A 17908-nucleotide genomic window follows, 5' to 3' on the forward strand; every position below is an offset into this window, starting at 1 on the left:
TTTGCTTCTGAGGAGAAAAAAAATAGAAGAGAAGATTTCATCGCGTTTCACGATACGGGGCTGACGCCAAGCCCTAAAACCTCTCGGGAGGGCTGATCTGGAGTCCGTTTGGGGCTCCGGAGAGGGGGATTCGTCGCCGTCGTCATCATCAACCATCCTCCGTCACCAATTTCATGATGATCACCGCCGTGCGTGAGTAATTCCATCGTAGGCTTGCTGGACAGTGATGGGTTGGACGAGATTTACCATGTAATCGAGTTAGTTTTGTTAGGGTTTGATCCCTAGTATCCACTATGTTCTGAGATTGATGTTGCTATGACTTTGCTATGCTTAATGCTTGTCACTAGGGCCCGAGTGCCATGATTTCAGATCTGAACCTATTATGTTTTCAACAATATATGAGAGTTCTTTATCCTATCTTGCAAGTCTATAGTCACCTATTATGTGTTATGGTCCGTTAACCCCGAAGTGACAATAATCGGGATACTTACCGGTGATGACCGTAGTTTGAGGAGTTCATGTATTCACTATGTGCTAATGCTTTGTTCCGGTTCTCTATTAAAAGGAGGCCTTAATATCCCTTAGTTTCCATTAGGACCCCGCTGCCACGGGAGGTTAGGACAAAAGATGTCATGCAAGTTCTTTTCCATAAGCACGTGTGACTATATTGGAATACATGCCTACATTACATTGATGAATTGGAGCTAGTTCTGTGTCACCTTATGTTATGACTGTTACATGATGAACCACATCTGGCATAATTATCAATCACTGATCCGATGCCTACGAGCTTTCCATATACTGGTTTACGCTTATTTACTTTCCCGTTGCTATTGTTATAATCACTACATAATACCAAAAATATTACTTTGTTATAATCTTTTGTTACCGTTACCACCACTATCATATTACTTTGCTGCTAAACACTTTGTTGCAGATACTAAGTTTCCAGGTGTGGTTGAATTGACAACTCAGCTGCTAATACTTGAGAATATTCTTTGGCTCCCCTTGTGTCGAATCAATAAATTTGGGTTGAATACTCTACCCTCGAAAGCTGTTGCGATCCCCTATATTTGTGGGTTATCAAGACTAATTTCTGGCGCCGTTGTCGGGGAGCATAGCTCTATTCTTTGAGTCACTTGGGATTTATATCTGCTGGACACTATGAAGAATTTGAAAGACACTAAGACAACAATTTATCCCTCAACTACGAGGGGAGGTAAGGAACTGCCATCTAGCTCTACACTGATTCACCTTCTGTTATGAGTAAGCTTGCGACACCTAAACCAGCTTCTGCTATTCGTTCTGATATGTCGCATGTTATTGATGATGCTACTTCTTTTATACATGATACTTATGATGAAACTACTTTTATGCTTGATACTACTATTCCACTTGGTGATTTTCTCAAGGAACGACTTGCTAGGGCTAGAGAGATTGAAAATATTGAATTCGATTATGATGATGAAAGTGATGATGAAGAATCACTTGTTATTCCCGAGGGTTATTTATTTGATCAAGAAGCTTCTTTAGCTATTTTAGCTTGCAAAGATAGATATGAACTCAAAAGGTTATTAACTAAATGGAATAAGCAATCTCTAAATGCTAGGATGAAGCCTGACCCTGCTTTTGCTACTTCACCTATTTGTGTTACTGATAAGGATTATGAATTCTCTGTTGATCCTGATATAATTACTTTAGTTGAATCTGATCCTTTTCATGGCTATGAATCTGAAACTGTTGTGGCACATCTTACAAAATTAAATGATATAGCCACCCTGTTCACTAATGATGAGAGATCTCGCTACTTTTATATCCTTAAAATATTTCCGTTCTCATTAAAGGGTGATGCTAAGATATGGTTTAATTCTCTTGATGCTGGTTGTGTGCGTAGCCCCCAGGATATGATTTACTACTTCTCTGCTAAATATTTCCCTGCTCATAAGAAACAAGCTACTTTAAAGGAAATAACAACTTTGTGCGAATTAAAGAAGAGAGTCTCCCACAAGCTTGGGGGAGGCTTCTCAAGTTACTTAATGCTTTGCATGATCATCCTCTTAAGAAAAATGAAATACTTGATATCTTTTATAATGGACTAACCGATGCTTCCAAAGATTACCTGGATAGTTGTGCTGGTTCTCTTTTCAGGGAAAGAACACCGGATGAAGCTGAAATCTTATTGAATAATATGTTGGCAAATGAAAATAATTGGGCACCTCCTGAGCCAGCTCCTACTCCAATTAATGATCCTATTCCTAAACCAACTCCGAAGAAGAGAGGTGTTCTATTTCTCAGTCCCGAAGATATGCAAGAGGTAAAGAAATCTATGAAAGAAAAAGGTATTAAAGCTGAAGATGTTAAGAATTTACCTCCTATTGAAGAAATACATGGTCTTAATTTACCGCCTGCCGAAAAAACATACGATCTTGATCTTTACTTATTGAAGAACCTCCAGACCTCGATAACCCGACACAGGTAGTAAAGGTAAATTCTCTCTATAGATATGATAGAGCTGAAATCCCTCCTACTAAAATTGCTAGTCAGTGCTTGGATGAGTTTGATAATTTTATGTTTAAGCAAGAAGACTTCAATGCTTATTTTGGTAGACAATTAAGACAACATGCTGATATGATTAAATACTTGGCTGATTATATGGCTAATATTGGAGGTGAACTTAAACTTGTTAGCAAACATGCTTCTATGGTTACCACTCAAGTAGAACAAGTACTGAAAGCTCAAAAGGAATTGCTCAATGAGATGAATAGTAAGAAAACTGATTATGCTGTTAAAGTGGCTACTAGAACTGGTAGAATGACTCAGGAACCTTTGTATCCTGAAGGCCACCCTAAGAGAATTGAGCAAGATTCTCAGAGAAATAATATTGATGCACCTAGTTCTTCTAAAAAGAAGAAAAAGAAAAATGATAGAACTGTGAAACCTTCTAGTGAACCTATTGCTGAACCACCTGATAATCCAAATGATATCTCTATGTCTGATGTTGAAACACAATTTGGCAATGAACATGAACCTAATGAAATGAATGATGATGTTCATAATGATGCTCAACCTAGTAACGATAATGATATAGAAATTGAACCTGATGTTGATCTTGATAACCCACAATCAAAGAATCAACGTTATGATAAGAAAGACTTTGTTGCTAGGAAACATGGTAAAGAAAGAGAGACTTGGGTTCAGAAACCCATGCCTTTTCCTCCCAAACCATCCAAGAAAAAGGATGATGAGGATTTTGAGTGCTTTGCTGAAATGATTAGACCTATCTTTTTGCGTATGCGATTAACTGATATGCTCAAAACCAATCCTTACGCTAAGTACAAGAAAGATATCATTACAAATAAAAGAAAGATACCAGAAGATGAAATTTCCACCATGCTTGCTAATTATACTTTTAAGGGTGGAATACCAAAGAAACTAGGAGACCCCGGTGTACCCACTATACCATGCTCCATTAAAAGAAATTATGTTAAAACTGCTTTATGTGATCTTGGAGCCGGTGTTAGTGTTATGCCTCTCTCTTTATATCGTAGACTTGACTTGAATAAGTTGACACCTACTGAATATCTTTGCAAATGGCTGATAAATCAACTGCTATACCTGTCAGCATTTGTGAGGATGTGCCTGTTGTGGTTACAAACGTTACTATTTTAACGGACTTTATTATTCTTGATATTCCCGAGGATGATAGTATGTCTATTATTCTTGGAGGACCTTTTCTTAATACTGCAGGGGCTGTTATTGATTGCAACAAAGGCAATGTCACTTTTCATGTTAATGGTAATGAGCATACGGTACACTTTCCGAGGAAACAACCTCAAGTTCATAGTATCAATTCTATCGGAAAAATTCCATCGATTATATTTGGAGGTTTTGAATTTCCTCTTCCTACTGTTAAGAAGAAATATGATATACTTATTATTGGGGATGTGCATATCCCCGTTGAGGTAACCTAATGTTATTCGAAATTTCTCCGGTTTCATGTTAATCGGAATGAGTTTGTTAACAAGACTTGATCAACCTTGTTGGTGGATTCCTTTTGATGAGCATGAGATGGATGAAACTAGAAGCACAACTGATACGTCTCCGTCATATCTACTTTTCCAAACACTTTTGCCCTTGTTTTGGACTCTAACTTGTATGATTTGAATGGAACTAACCCGGACTAACGCTCTTTTCAGCAGAATTGCCATGATGTTGTTTTATGTGCAGAAAACAAAAGTTCTCGGAATGACCTGAAACTCCACGGAATATCTTACAATAAATAATAAAAAATCCTTGCCAAAGATGAAGACCAGGGGGCCCACACCCTTTCCACGAGGGTGGGGGGCGCCCCCCTTAGGGCGCGCCCCTACCTCGTGGCCCCCCTGGAGACCTCCCGACTCCAACTCCAACTCTATATAACTGCTTTCGGGGAGAGAAAAATAGGAGAGAAGAAATCATCGCGTTTTATGATATGGAGCCGCCGCCAAGCCCTAAAAACCTCTCGGGAGGGCTGATCAGGAGTCCGTTCGGGGCTCCGGAGAGGGGGATTCGTTGCCGTCGTCATCACCAACCATCCTCCATCACCAATTTCATGATGCTCACCGCCGTGCGTGAGTAATTCCATCGTAGGCTTGCTGGACGGTGATGGGTTGGATGAGATTTATCATGTAATCGAGTTAGTTTTGTTAGGGTTTGATCCCTAGTATCCATTATGTTCTGAGATTGATGTTGCTATGACTTTGCTATGCTTAATGCTTGTCACTAGGGCCCGAGTGCCATGATCTCAGATCTGTACCTTTTATGTTTTCATCAATATATGAGAGTTCTTGACCCTACCCTGCAAGTCTATAGTCACCTATTATGTGTTATGATCCGTTAACCCCGAAGTGACAATAATCGGGATACTTACCGTGATGACCGTAGTTTGAGGAGTTCATGTATTCACTATGTGCTAATGCTTTGTTCCGGTTCTCTATTAAAAGGAGGCCTTAATATCCCTTAGTTTCCATTAGGACCCCGCTGCCACGGGTGGGTAGGACAAAAGATGCCATGCAAGTTCTTTTCCATAAGCACGTATGACTATATTTGGAATACATGCCTACATTACATTGACGAATCAGAGCTAGTTCTGTGTCACCCTATGTTATGACTGTTACATGATGAACCGCATCCGGCATAATTATCCATCATTGATCCGATGCCTACGAGCTTTCCATATACTGGTTTAGGCTTATTTACTTTCCCGTTGCTATTGTTACAATCACTACAAAATACCAAAAAGATTACTTTGCTTTCGTTACTCTTTTGTTACCGTTACCATCACTATCATATGACTTTGCTGCTAAACACTTGTAACATCCCAAATTTTCAATTTGGAATGTTATACATTAGATCATCATTGCATATCATATTTTTTTTGCATTTTGGTTGATCCTAGATATTCTACGCAACTCAGTGACCCACGGAGAGAGTTGGGGATTTCATTATTTTCATATTTGAGTTTTCTCAAATTTTGAGAATAGGATCATTTGATTTTATTTATTTTATCATCAACTATTTCTACTACAAAAATATGAGAGAGGGAATAAAATGACTTTCCCAAAATAAAAAAATATTGAGGATTTAATAATAAAATCAAATAAGATTTTATTTCGGAGTTTTTCGGTGTTTTATTTGAATTTAGGAAAAATGTGCGTTTTTCAAAATTGTATTTAGGTCCCAAATAAATGTTCACCTTGTGCGGCTTGATTTTAGAAGCCCGTGAAAATTTATTTCGAAATTTTTGGAGTCCGTTTAGTATTTCTTTTTATTTTTCTTCCGAGCGGAATAATTAAAAAAAACGAACCAGCCTACGGGCCGTGTCCGACTAGGACTCCGGCCCGAGGGGGGGCCTTTATAAGCCGGTGCAGCCCACCCGGGGGAAACCCTAGCCCAGCCGCCGCCCTTGCCGCCCGCCCCAGCCGACGCTTCCGCCGCCGCCGCCGCCGCCGCCGTCGCCAGACACCGCCGCCGCCGCCGCCGAGGTTCGCCGCCGCTGCCTCGACTTCCATGCCAACGTTTAAAAAAATCGGTTTTCGTCGGGTTTTTTTAGATTTGTTTTTCTAAATAGATCGGTTTTTCCGATTTATTTAAATAGGGAGCGTTCGTCCGTTCGTTCGTTCTAGCGAGCGTTCGTCGTTTTTCTTTTTCTCGGGTTAAATCCGCGATTTTCTGATCGCGATTCCTGATCCGATTTTCGTTTTAGTGTAACTTTTCGCTCGTTTATCGGAATCAGGCGATTCAAGCGCCTAGAGTTTCGTCTCGAAACGCTCTATCCGTTTAACCAACTTAAACAAGATTTTGCTACTGTAAAATTTGCCCTAGATCCAGATTACTAGAACGAAGTTGTTTTCTTTCACTATTTGACTTTCGTTGCTTCGTTCGATTTGATTCTTTTTACCAACCGGAGTTCTTAAGTTGAACCTTCTGGTTAGATCTCTTATTTGAGTTTTACCTGTGCATTAGATGAGTACTTATTGTATGCTTGTTTGTTTGTCTGCGATAGAATACCCGGAGTGCGCCGCCTGTTACTTTGAATCGTTAGGTTTCACGGATCATCAGCAAGGCAAGTAACACTTTGATCATACCTTTTCTACTACCTAGTTTTATTGCATTAGATCAATCCTCACACATTGCATGAATAGGATCTAATTAAATTGTGGGATGGGAAGTAGATGAGGTCGTACCTATTACCTGTTTATTATCAAACCTTTGGGTGTTACTTCTACGTTTGCTTATTATGCCATGCTATGCTAGTAGACGTGGATTGGGTGAGTGACATCCATGACAGATGTGAGATTGTTAATTAATGGTTTATCTAAGGTGGCAACTTAAACACACATCTGGGTGGATTGAGGCACCTGGGTATTCCAGGACTTGCCTATTTTCTTTTGGACCGCCACCCAGGCTCAAAGGGATCATGAGACTATTCATACTAGAAACTTCCGTGTGCAGCCACAAGCTATTATGGGCTCTAGCATAGTTGACTAAGTTGTGCGAACTCTTACATTGGTAGACTAGCAGATGTAGGGGATATAGGTGGTACGGTCTACCCGATCATAAGGTGCTAGCGCTTCTGAAAGACTATGTATCGGTCATCCATCTTCTCAAACACCATGTAGTGCGAGAAAACAAACGGAGGCGATCGAGTCTTGTGGGGAAAAGTGCGCAAACCTCTGCAGAGTGTAATGAACTAATCATGGTTAGCCGTGTCCCCGGTTATGGACATCTTGAGTATCTAGTACTTGGATTTTCATGTGAATCTCAACATGTTACTCTAAATTAATTTTGTTGGGTTATGTTTAATGATGATGCTTAATTGGGATTGAGAATGCTGTCAACCATTCTCAATGTTTAACAACTACCATGATAGTTAAATAAATTTATTCCTTTGAAGTAGGGAAAAATTGGCTTTACGCAAAACTGTAACCATAGAGCTTTCCACCAGCCAAATATGCATATAGTATAGTTGTTTCATTTCCATTACTCTGTATGTGTTACCTTGCCATCCTATTCCATGTGCTGACCTGTTTCGGGCTGCAATGTTAATGCTGTGGACTTTTCAGACGACTATTAAGGAGTGTTTAGGTCGTGGTTCTATACTCAGTGATGCCGTTGGAGTTGATGGACTCACTTATCTTCCAAGCCTTCCGCTGTTATCGTTATTAGATGGCCTTAAACCATATTTATTGTAATAAATTCTCTTTTGAGACACTCGATGTAATAAGTGTGTGATTGCTACTCTGCTATAAATCCTCCGAGTACTGTGTGGTGTCAGCATTACTGATCCAGGGATGACACCGGAGCACAGAGATCAGACTGTTTGAGGTCGGGTCGCTACAACACTTTGCTGCAGATACTAAGTTTCCAGGTGTGGTTGAATTGACAACTCAGCTGCTAATACTTGAGAATATTCTTTGGCTCCCCTTGTGTCAAATCAATAAATTTGGGTTGAATACTCTACTCTCGAAAGCTGTTGCGATCCCCTATACTTGTGGGTTATCAAGACTAATTTCTGGCGCCGTTGCCGGGGAGCATAGCTCTATTCTTTGAGTCACTTGGGATTTATATCTGTTGGACACTATGAAGAATTTGAAAGACGCTAAGACAACAATTTATCCCTCAACTACGAGGGGAGGTAAGGAACTGCCATCTAGCTCTGCACTTGATTCACCTTCTGTTATGAGTAAGCTTGCGACACCTAAACCTGCTTCTACTATTCGTTCTGATATGTCGCATGTTATTGATGATGCTACTTCTGCTATACATGATACTTATGATGAAACTACTTCTATGCTTGATACCACTGTGCCACTTGGTGATTTTCTCGAGGAATGACTTGCTAGGGCTAGAGAGATTGAAAATATTGAATCTGATTATGATGATGAAAGTGATGATGAAGAATCACTTGTTAGTCCTGAGGGTTATTTATTTGATCAAGAAGCTTCTTTAGCTATTTTAGCTTGCAAAGATAGATATGAACTCAAAAGGTTATTAGCTAAATGGAGTAAGCAATCTCTAAGTGCTAGAATGAAACCTGACCCTGCTTTTGCTACTTCAGCTATCTGTGTTACTGATAAGGATTATGAATTCTTTGTTGATCCTGATATAGTTACTTTGGTTGAATCTGATCCTTTTCATGGTTATGAATCTGAAACTGTTGTGGCACATCTTACTAAATTAAATGATATAGCCACCCTGTTCACTAAAGCTGAGAGAACCCGTTACTTCTATATCCTTAAAATATTTTCGTTCTCATTAAAGGGTGATGCTAAGATATGGTTTAATTCTCTTGATCCTGGTTGTGTGCGTAGTCCCCAGGATATGATTTATTACTTCTCTGCTAAATATTTCCCTTCTCATAAGAAACAAGCTGCTTTAAGGGATATATATATATATATATATATATATATATATATATATATATAATTTGTGCAAATTGAAGAAGAGTGTCTCCCACAAGCTTGGGGGAGGCTTCTCCAATTACTTAATGCTTTGCCTGATCATCCTCTTAAGAAAAATGAAATACTTGATATCTTTTATAATGGACTAACCGATGCCTCCAGAGATTACCTGGATAGTTGTGTTGGTTCTGTTTTCAGGGAAAGAACACCGGATGAAGCTGAAATTTTATTGAACAATAAGTTGACAAATGAAAATAATTGGACACCTCCGGAGCCAATTCCTGAGCCTAGTCCTAGACCAACTCCGAAGAAGAGGGGTATTCTATTTCTCAGTCCTGAAGATATGCAAGAGGCAAAGAAATCTATGAAAGAAAAAGGTATTAAAGCTGAAGATGTTAAGAATTTACCTCCTATTGAAGAAATACATGGTCTTAATTTACCGCTTGTTGAAGAAACATATAATCCAAATCCTTTACCTATTGAAGAAACTCATGGTCTTGATAACCCGACATAGGTAGTAAAGGTAAATTCTTTTTATAGATATGATAAAGCTGTAATCCCATTTACTAAATTTGCTAGCCCATGCTTAGATGAGTTCGATAAATTTATGGCTAAGCAAGAAGATTTTAATGCTTATTTTGATAGACAATTGAAAAATAATTCAAATATGCTTGAACACTTGGGTGATTATATGGCTAATGTAAAAGGTGAACTTAAAATTATTAGTAAACATGCTTCTATGGTTACCACTCAAGTAGAACAAGTACTTAAAGCTCAAAATGATTTTCTCAATGAATTAAATAGTAAAAATAATGATTATGTTGTTAGAGTGGCTACTAGAACTGGTAGAATGACTCAAGAACCTTTGTATCTTGAAGGCCACCCTAAGAGAATTGAGCAAGATTCTCAAAGAAATAATATAGGTGCACCTAGTTATTCTAAAAAGAAGAAAAAGAAAAATGATAGGACTTTGCATGCTTCTAGTGATCCTATTGTTGAAACACCTGAGAATCCAAATGATATTTCTATTTCTGATGCTGAAACTCAACCTGGTAATGAACCTGAAACTAGTGATAATGTTAATAATAATGTTCCTGATGATGCTCAACCTAGTAACGATAATGATATAGAAATTGAACCTGCTGTTGATCTTGATAACCCACAATCAAAGAATCAACATTATGATAAGAAAGACTTTGTTGCTAGGAAACATGGTAAAGAAAGAGAGCCTTGGGTTCAGAAACCCATGCCTTTTCCTCCCAAGCCATCCAAGAAAAAGGATGATGAGGATTTTGAGCGTTTTGCTGAAATGATTAGACCTATCTTTTTGCGTATGCGATTAACTGATATGCTCAAAACCAATCCTTACGCTAAGTACATGAAAGATATCATTACAAATAAAAGAAAGATACTGGAAGCTGAAATTTCCACCATGCTTGCTAATTATACTTTTAAGGGTGGAATACCAAAGAAACTAGGAGACCCCGGTGTACCCACTATACCATGCTCCATTAAAAGAAATTATGTTAAAACTGCTTTATGTGATCTTGGAGCCGGTGTTAGTGTTATGCCTCTCTCTTTATATCGTAGACTTGATTTGAATAAGTTGACACCTACTGAAATATCTTTGCAAATGGCTGATAAATCAACTGCTATACCTGTCGGTATTTGTGAGGATGTGCCTGTTGTAGTTGCAAACGTTACTATTTTAACGGACTTTGTTATTCTTGATATTCCCGAGGACGATAGTATGTCTATTATTCTTGGAAGACCCTTTTTGAATACTACAGGGGCTGTTATTGATTGCACTAAAGGCAATGTCACTTTTCATGTTAATGGCAATGAGCATACGATACACTTTGCGAGGAAACAACCTCAAGTTCATAGTATCAACTCTATTGGAAAAATTCCATCAATTATAGTTGGAGGTTTTGAATTTCCTCTTCCTACTGTCAAGAAGAATGATATTCTTATTATTGGGGATGTGCATATCCCCGTTGAGGTAACATAGTGTTATTCGAAATTTCTCCGATTCCATGATTATTCGGAATGAGTTCGTTAACAAGACTTGATCAACCTTGTTAGAGGATTCCTTTTGATTACCATGAGATGGATGAAACTAGAAGGCACAACCTTCTGTACCCCACTTTTACTTTCTGTTATTTATATTAAATAAAATAAAATAAATATTTTTCTATCTATTATCTGATTATCCGTGCAATATAAAAATACCTTGAAAATAAAAGTTCTCCAAATGCCCTGAAATTTAAATATGATTTTTTAGAATATTTGAGGATTTATGGAACTGAGAACACACCAGGGGGGTCAACCACCTGCCCACGAGGGTGGAGGGCGCGCCCCTGCCTCATGGGCCCACGGTGGCCCTCCTCCACTTATTCCTGCACCCACACACTTCATCTTCCTCCCACAAACACGAATATCCAGCTCAAGCACGAGTTCTAGCTCATCTTGCTGCCATTTTCGATCTCCTTGCTCAAAGCACCTCTCACAAAACTGCTTGGGGAGATTGTTCCTTGGTATGTGACTCCTCCATTGGTCCAATTAGTTTTTGTTCTAGTACTTTATTCATTGCAATTTTTTGCTGCTTAGGTGACCCTATTCTTGAGCTTGCATGTCAAATTTATATGGTCAAAAGTAGTTTTGATGCATGATATAGGCCCTATGCACTCGTAGGAGTAATTGCTATCAATATTATTGAGTTTGGTTTACTTTTATTTTGAAGTTATTAAAATTTCAGAATTTTTCAGAAAATGATGAGGAGATTATTGAGGGGCTGATCGAGCCAAAGCTCGAAGGAAAAGGCACCGAAGCCTAAGTATAATTTGCCGCGCACCGCGGAGATTCGGGCGTGTGAATGGCCTTTCGATGATTTCTTGAGAGCAGCCGATATTTATGAATATTTTCATGAATTGGCTCATAATGCAGGCCTCACCGCTTTCCTCCACGACCAATGCGATCAGTATCTCTTACTCACAAATACCTTTGTGCAAAACTTTCATTTCCATTCTAGAAACTCACCACCTACAGTGGAGTTTCATTTATATGATGAGCATAAGGAGATGTCACTTTATGATTTTTGTCGGATTTGTCTAGTCCCTTTTGAGGGCAAGACATAAGAACCACATCGTGATGATGTGGAGGGTTTTATTGATACTATCACTGTAGGGGAAACTAGGAAAGTTTCCGATGCACGAATCACTAGCATACATTTTCCTGTTTTATGTTACTTTGCATTATTTGCTAGTCGTTGCTTAATTGGTCGCAGAAACTGTGGAAACCTTAGTTTCCATGATATTATTATTTTGCTCCAAGGTTTATATAGTGATAACACTTTTAGTATGGGCGGTATTATTGCCAAACAGTTAAGTCTGAACCGTACCAAAGGCCCTATCTTTGGAGGCATCTATGCCTCACGCCTAGCTGCACATTTTAACATACCTATTAGGCATGCTGAGAAGGAAGAAAAGGTGTTGCCCCGTGTTTATCTAGATTATAAAAGTATGGTACCACATGATTTTATTGTTAAGAATAGGGTAGGAGAGCTTAAATATCAATTGTTCTTTAACAAACATCATCCTGAGACTATTACCCTGCCTGCTCTTTCTTTGTTTGATTTGTCTGTAGGCACGTACCTTGTTCCGTTGATGGCTATTCAAGCTTACCGGAACTCTGCACCAGCTGAGGAGCCAGAGCCGGAACCACAATTTGATCCCTCACAACAGTCTAATTACCAGTGGGATCCGGAGATGATTGCCAGCCAATGGCAATCGGAGCCTTCTTCTTCCTCATCCTAGTACGATGCCAACTATTATTATGGATATCCGCCGGGCCAGCCGTGGCTATAGACCAACTTAGGCCAAAAGCCTAAGCTTGGGGGAGTACGTATTTCTCACCGACATTACATTTATGTTCACACACTCATTGCTAGATGTCGGTGCTCATACTTTTTATTGTATCATACATGCTAGTTTATTTTCCTTTTTATGCTTTCTTCTTGTGTGTTTAATAAATCTTAAGAAAAACCAAAAAATTAGTTGTAGCTTTTTGCTAGTTTTAATTTCCATGCTTGTAGTAGTAATTAAAAAGAAAACCCAAAAATATTTCCTGTTCTTCTTTTGCTTGTTGGGAGCTTTCGCGTGTAAATAGTTTTATTTCTTTTCTTTTCTTTGGGGGTCGATAGGAGAAGACCATAATTAAATTGTTGAAGTGGCTCTTATATGCATTATTGTTTATCTGACAAAAGAGCCCATATTGCCTTGTCTTCTCCTGTGTATTGAATGCTTGCAGATTCCAGCTTAGTCCAATGCACGTGCACTATTATTATTATTCACACTATTCGGTCGTGCAAGTTAAAGGCAATTATGATGATATATGATGGACTGGCTGAGATGAGAAAAGCTGGTATGAACTTGATCTCTTTTGTTTTTGTAAATATGACTAGTTCATCATTCCTGATTCAGCCTATTATGAATAAACATGTTTGCAATGACAACTAGAGATCATAGTTTCTTGTGCCATGCTTGATTAGCTATGAGTTATAATGGTTTACCTTGCGTGACAAGATGCTATTGAGATAGTTATGATGTGGTATGATAGGGTGGTATCCTCCTCCGAACGATTTAAGTGACTTGACTTGGCGCATGTTCACGCATGTAGTTGAAACAAAATCAGCATAGCATTCACGATATTTATGTTCATGGTGGATTATATCCTACTCATGCTTCCATTCGGTGTTGATTAATTTTAATGCATGTTCATGACTGTTGTCGCTCTCTAGCTGGTCGCTTCCCAGTCTTTTGCTAGCCTTCACTTGTATTAAGCGGGAATACTGTTTGTGCATCCAAACTCCATAAACCCCAAAGTTATTCCATATGAGTCCACTATACCTACCTATATACTGTATCCACCTGCCGTTCCAAGTAAATTTGTATGTGCCAACCTCTAAACCTTCAAATAAATATCTTGTTTTGTATGCTCAAATAGCTCATGTATCAACTAGGGTTGTCTGTATCTTCCATGTTAGGCGGGTTATTCTCAAGAGGAGTGGACTCCGCTCCTCACTCACGAGATAAATGGCTGGTCATCAGGATTCCCAGTCCCATGCTTTATGCAAACTAAATCAAAATAATTGCAAACAAAACTCCCCCTGGGACTCTTGTTAGTTGGAGGCACTCGTTGTTTTGAGCAAGCCATGGATTGATGCTTGTTGGTGGAAGGGGGAGTATAAACTTTACCATTCTGTTTGGGAACCGCCTATAATGTGTGTAGCATGGAAGATATCGCCATCTCTTGTTTGTTATGTTGACAATGAAAGTATGCTGCTCAAAATATTATTCACCTCTATTTTAAAACCGAGCTCTGGCACCTCTACAAATCCCTGCTTCCCTCTGCGAAGGGCCTATCTATTTACTTTTATGCTGAGTCATCACCCTCTTATTAAAAAGCACTAGCTGGAGAGCGCAACTGTCATTTGCATTCATCATTGTTAATTTATATTCGGTGTGACTATGATTGGATCTCTTTTACCATGAATTACAATGTCTAGTCAGTCCTTGATCTTTAAAGGTGATCTGCATTTATGTTTTGCGGTCTCAGAAAGGGCTAGCGAGATACCATCTTGTTATATCATATTATGATTTTTTTGAGAAAGTGTTGTCATCCGAGATTTATTATTATGGCTTGCTAGTTGATTATGCTATTGATATGGTTAATCATGAGACCTGAAAATTATTGCAAATATGGCTAGTTATAATCTTTGCTGAAAACTTGAATGCTAGCTTGACATATTTACAACAACAAGAGCAAACAGAGTTTGTAAAAGTTTTTCTTTATTTCTTTCAGTTTGTCAACTGAATTGCTTGAGGACAAGCAAGGGTTTAAGCTTGGGGGAGTTGATACGTCTCCGTCGTATCTACTTTTCCAAACACTTTTGCCCTTGTTTTGGACTCTAACTTGTATGATTTGATTGGAACTAACCCGGACTGACGATGTTTTCAGCAGAATTGCCATGATGTTGTTTTATGTGCAGAAAACAAAAGTTCTCGGAATGACCTGAAACTCCACGGAATATCTTACAATAAATAATAAAAAATCCTCGCCAAAGATGAAGACCAGGGGGCCACACCCTTTCCACGAGGGTGGGGGCGCGCCCCTTACCTCGTGGGCCCCCTAGAGACCTCCCGACTCCAACTCCAACTCTATATAACTGCATTCGGGGAGAAAAAATAGGAGAGAAGAAATCATCGCGTTTTACGATACGGAGCCGCCGCCAAGCCCTAAAAACCTCTCGGGAGGGCTGATCTGGAGTCCGTTCGGGGCTCCGGAGAGGGGGATTCATCGCCATCGTCATCATCAACCATCCTCCATCACCAATTTCATGATGCTCACCGCTGTGCATGAGTAATTCCATCGTAGGCTTGCTGGACGCTGATGGGTTGGATGAGATTTACCATGTAATCGAGTTAGTTTTGTTAGGGTTTGATCCCTAGTATCCACTATGTTCTGAGATTGATGTTGCTATGACTTTGCTATGCTTAATGCTTGTCACTAGGGCCCGAGTGCCATGATTTCAGAGCTGTACCTTTTATGTTTTCATCAATATATGAGAGTTCTTGACCCTATCCTACAAGTCTATAGTCACCTATTATGTGTTATGATCCGTTAACCCCGAAGTGACAATAATCGGGATACTTACCGGTGATGACCGTAGTTTGAGGAGTTCATGTATTCACTATGTGCTAATGCTTTGTTCCGGTTCTCTATTAAAAGGAGGCCTTAATATCCCTTAGTTTCCATTAGGACCCTACTGCCACGGGAGGGTAGGACAAAAGATGTCATGCAAGTTCTTTTCCATAAGCACGTATGACTATATTCGGAATACATTCCTACATTACATTGACGAACTGGAGCTAGTTCTGTGTCTCCCTATGTTATGACTGTTACATGATGAACCACATCCGGCATAATTATCCATCACTGATCCGATGCCTATGAGTTTTCCATATACTGGTTTACGCTTATTTACTTTCCCATTGCTATTGTTACAATCACTACATAATACCAAAAATATTACTTTGCTTTCATTACTCTTTTGTTACCGTTACCACCACTATCATATTACTTTGCTGCTAAACACTTTGCTGCAGATACTAAGTTTCTAGGTGTGGTTGAATTGAGAACCCAGCTGCTAATACTTGAGAATATTCTTGGCTCCCCTTGTGTTGAATCAATAAATTTGGGTTGAATACTCTACCCTCGAAAGCTGTTGCGATCCTATACTTGTGGGTTATCATTTAGCTTCAAGAGTGGACTGCTACTAGTGCGACACAAAGCAGCTACATAGATCATAGTGTAGATATAACGGGAAAACCGTAAGCATTAGAGTAAAATCAGCAAAGTGGAACTTGCTGGAATATATGTGCTTGTATTGCCAGTACGGCTAGAAAGGCTTCGGATACCAGCTCTCTTCAACTGAAGGTGCGGTACTATTAATATCAGTGTAACTCTTAAAGGCGACACAACTCCCCGCATTTCCTTGCTATTCTTATAGGATTCAAGTGGGCAGGCCACTACAAATCCTATTCCCATGTTTACAAAATCCTGCGAATCAAAGAGGCCCGAAGAGTTCAAAGTGTCCATCACAACCGACCGTATAGACCTCTACACTGCAAATGTCCCTGCTCATCTTCACTACAAGGAACATACTATACTACTATCATACTCCCCCCGTTCCAAAATATAAGTCTTGGTAGAGATTTCCACTATGGATCACATACAGATGTATCCAGATACATTTTAGAGTGTAGATTCACTCATTTTGCTCCATATGTAGTCCATGGTGGAATCTATACAAAGACTTGTATTTAGGAATGGAGAGAGTACTTATTAAAGAAGAACGGAAGAGGAACATGCTAAAGAAGAGCAAGCAGATTTTGGATAATAAATGTTCGTTGCACAATGCCCACACATGATGAACCAGAGCGCATTAAGAAAGCAACTCCCTGCTATCTCTCTATATGTGGTGCACGTGCTTTTTCAAAAGTAAAGTAGGAACACTAGCTGACCAATTAAATGTTATCTATTTTAGAAATATCAGCATCATATCAGATTCGTACTTGAGCAACAAGTTTGGAATTATGAGTGGCAAGTTGTTTAGCTTGATGGATTCAGGAGCAGTGCTAAGTAGGTACGATGATGGGACTGAATATAAAGGCATGTCTGCATGCAAGTCGCGTGAATTTTCTCATTTGGGTCAGTCAACCATTTCAGGCGGTTGGATGAAGATCCTACGTCTCCTAACCCTTCTTCTTCCGCGTCTCTGATTCTTCCCATACAGAACACCGCATGGGCCGCCGGCCGGACCATCGGCCCCCACCGCCTGTGTTCCTTCTCTACCCCCACCCCCACCCCCGCCCCCACCCGCGTTGAGTTTTCTTCGTTGGGCAAGACCCCACCACCGCCCCCCACAAACACTGTCCCCACCCGAGCCCCTTCGTTCGCACCGGTGAACTCCGGCGAGCTCTGAAAAATCGACTGACCCAATTTTGAAATTTAGTCTACTGTGATTTAACTAGTGTGGAATATAAAAGGGGAAAACCATAAGCATTGGGAGTATAGTGTTGAGCGTGCCATGGCGGATCTGAAGGTGCAAACCGGACAAAGGCAACTTCGCAACCAATGTTTGCTTTCAACTAGCAAGTAAGTGATGGACAAGAAATCAGAGTAAAGCAGTGGCGATCTATTTTCTTGCTGCGATAAATAAGTTGAGCAGATATGAAAGAGTACCGGCTCTAGTGCGGCGCCGTGTATGCATCTACTGATAATTTGACGGTGCTACGGTAGCGATGGCTGTCGGTGGCGTGGAAGCATATATATGAGGGTAGACGGTGGCGGCAGGGCGCGGTGGACGAGACGGTCGTAGGAGCGGCGCCGACAAGGTGGACGAC

The sequence above is a fragment of the Triticum dicoccoides genome, chromosome 7A (assembly GCF_002162155.2).
Source record: "Triticum dicoccoides isolate Atlit2015 ecotype Zavitan chromosome 7A, WEW_v2.0, whole genome shotgun sequence".
In the NCBI taxonomy this organism is placed as follows: Eukaryota; Viridiplantae; Streptophyta; class Magnoliopsida; order Poales; family Poaceae; genus Triticum; species Triticum dicoccoides.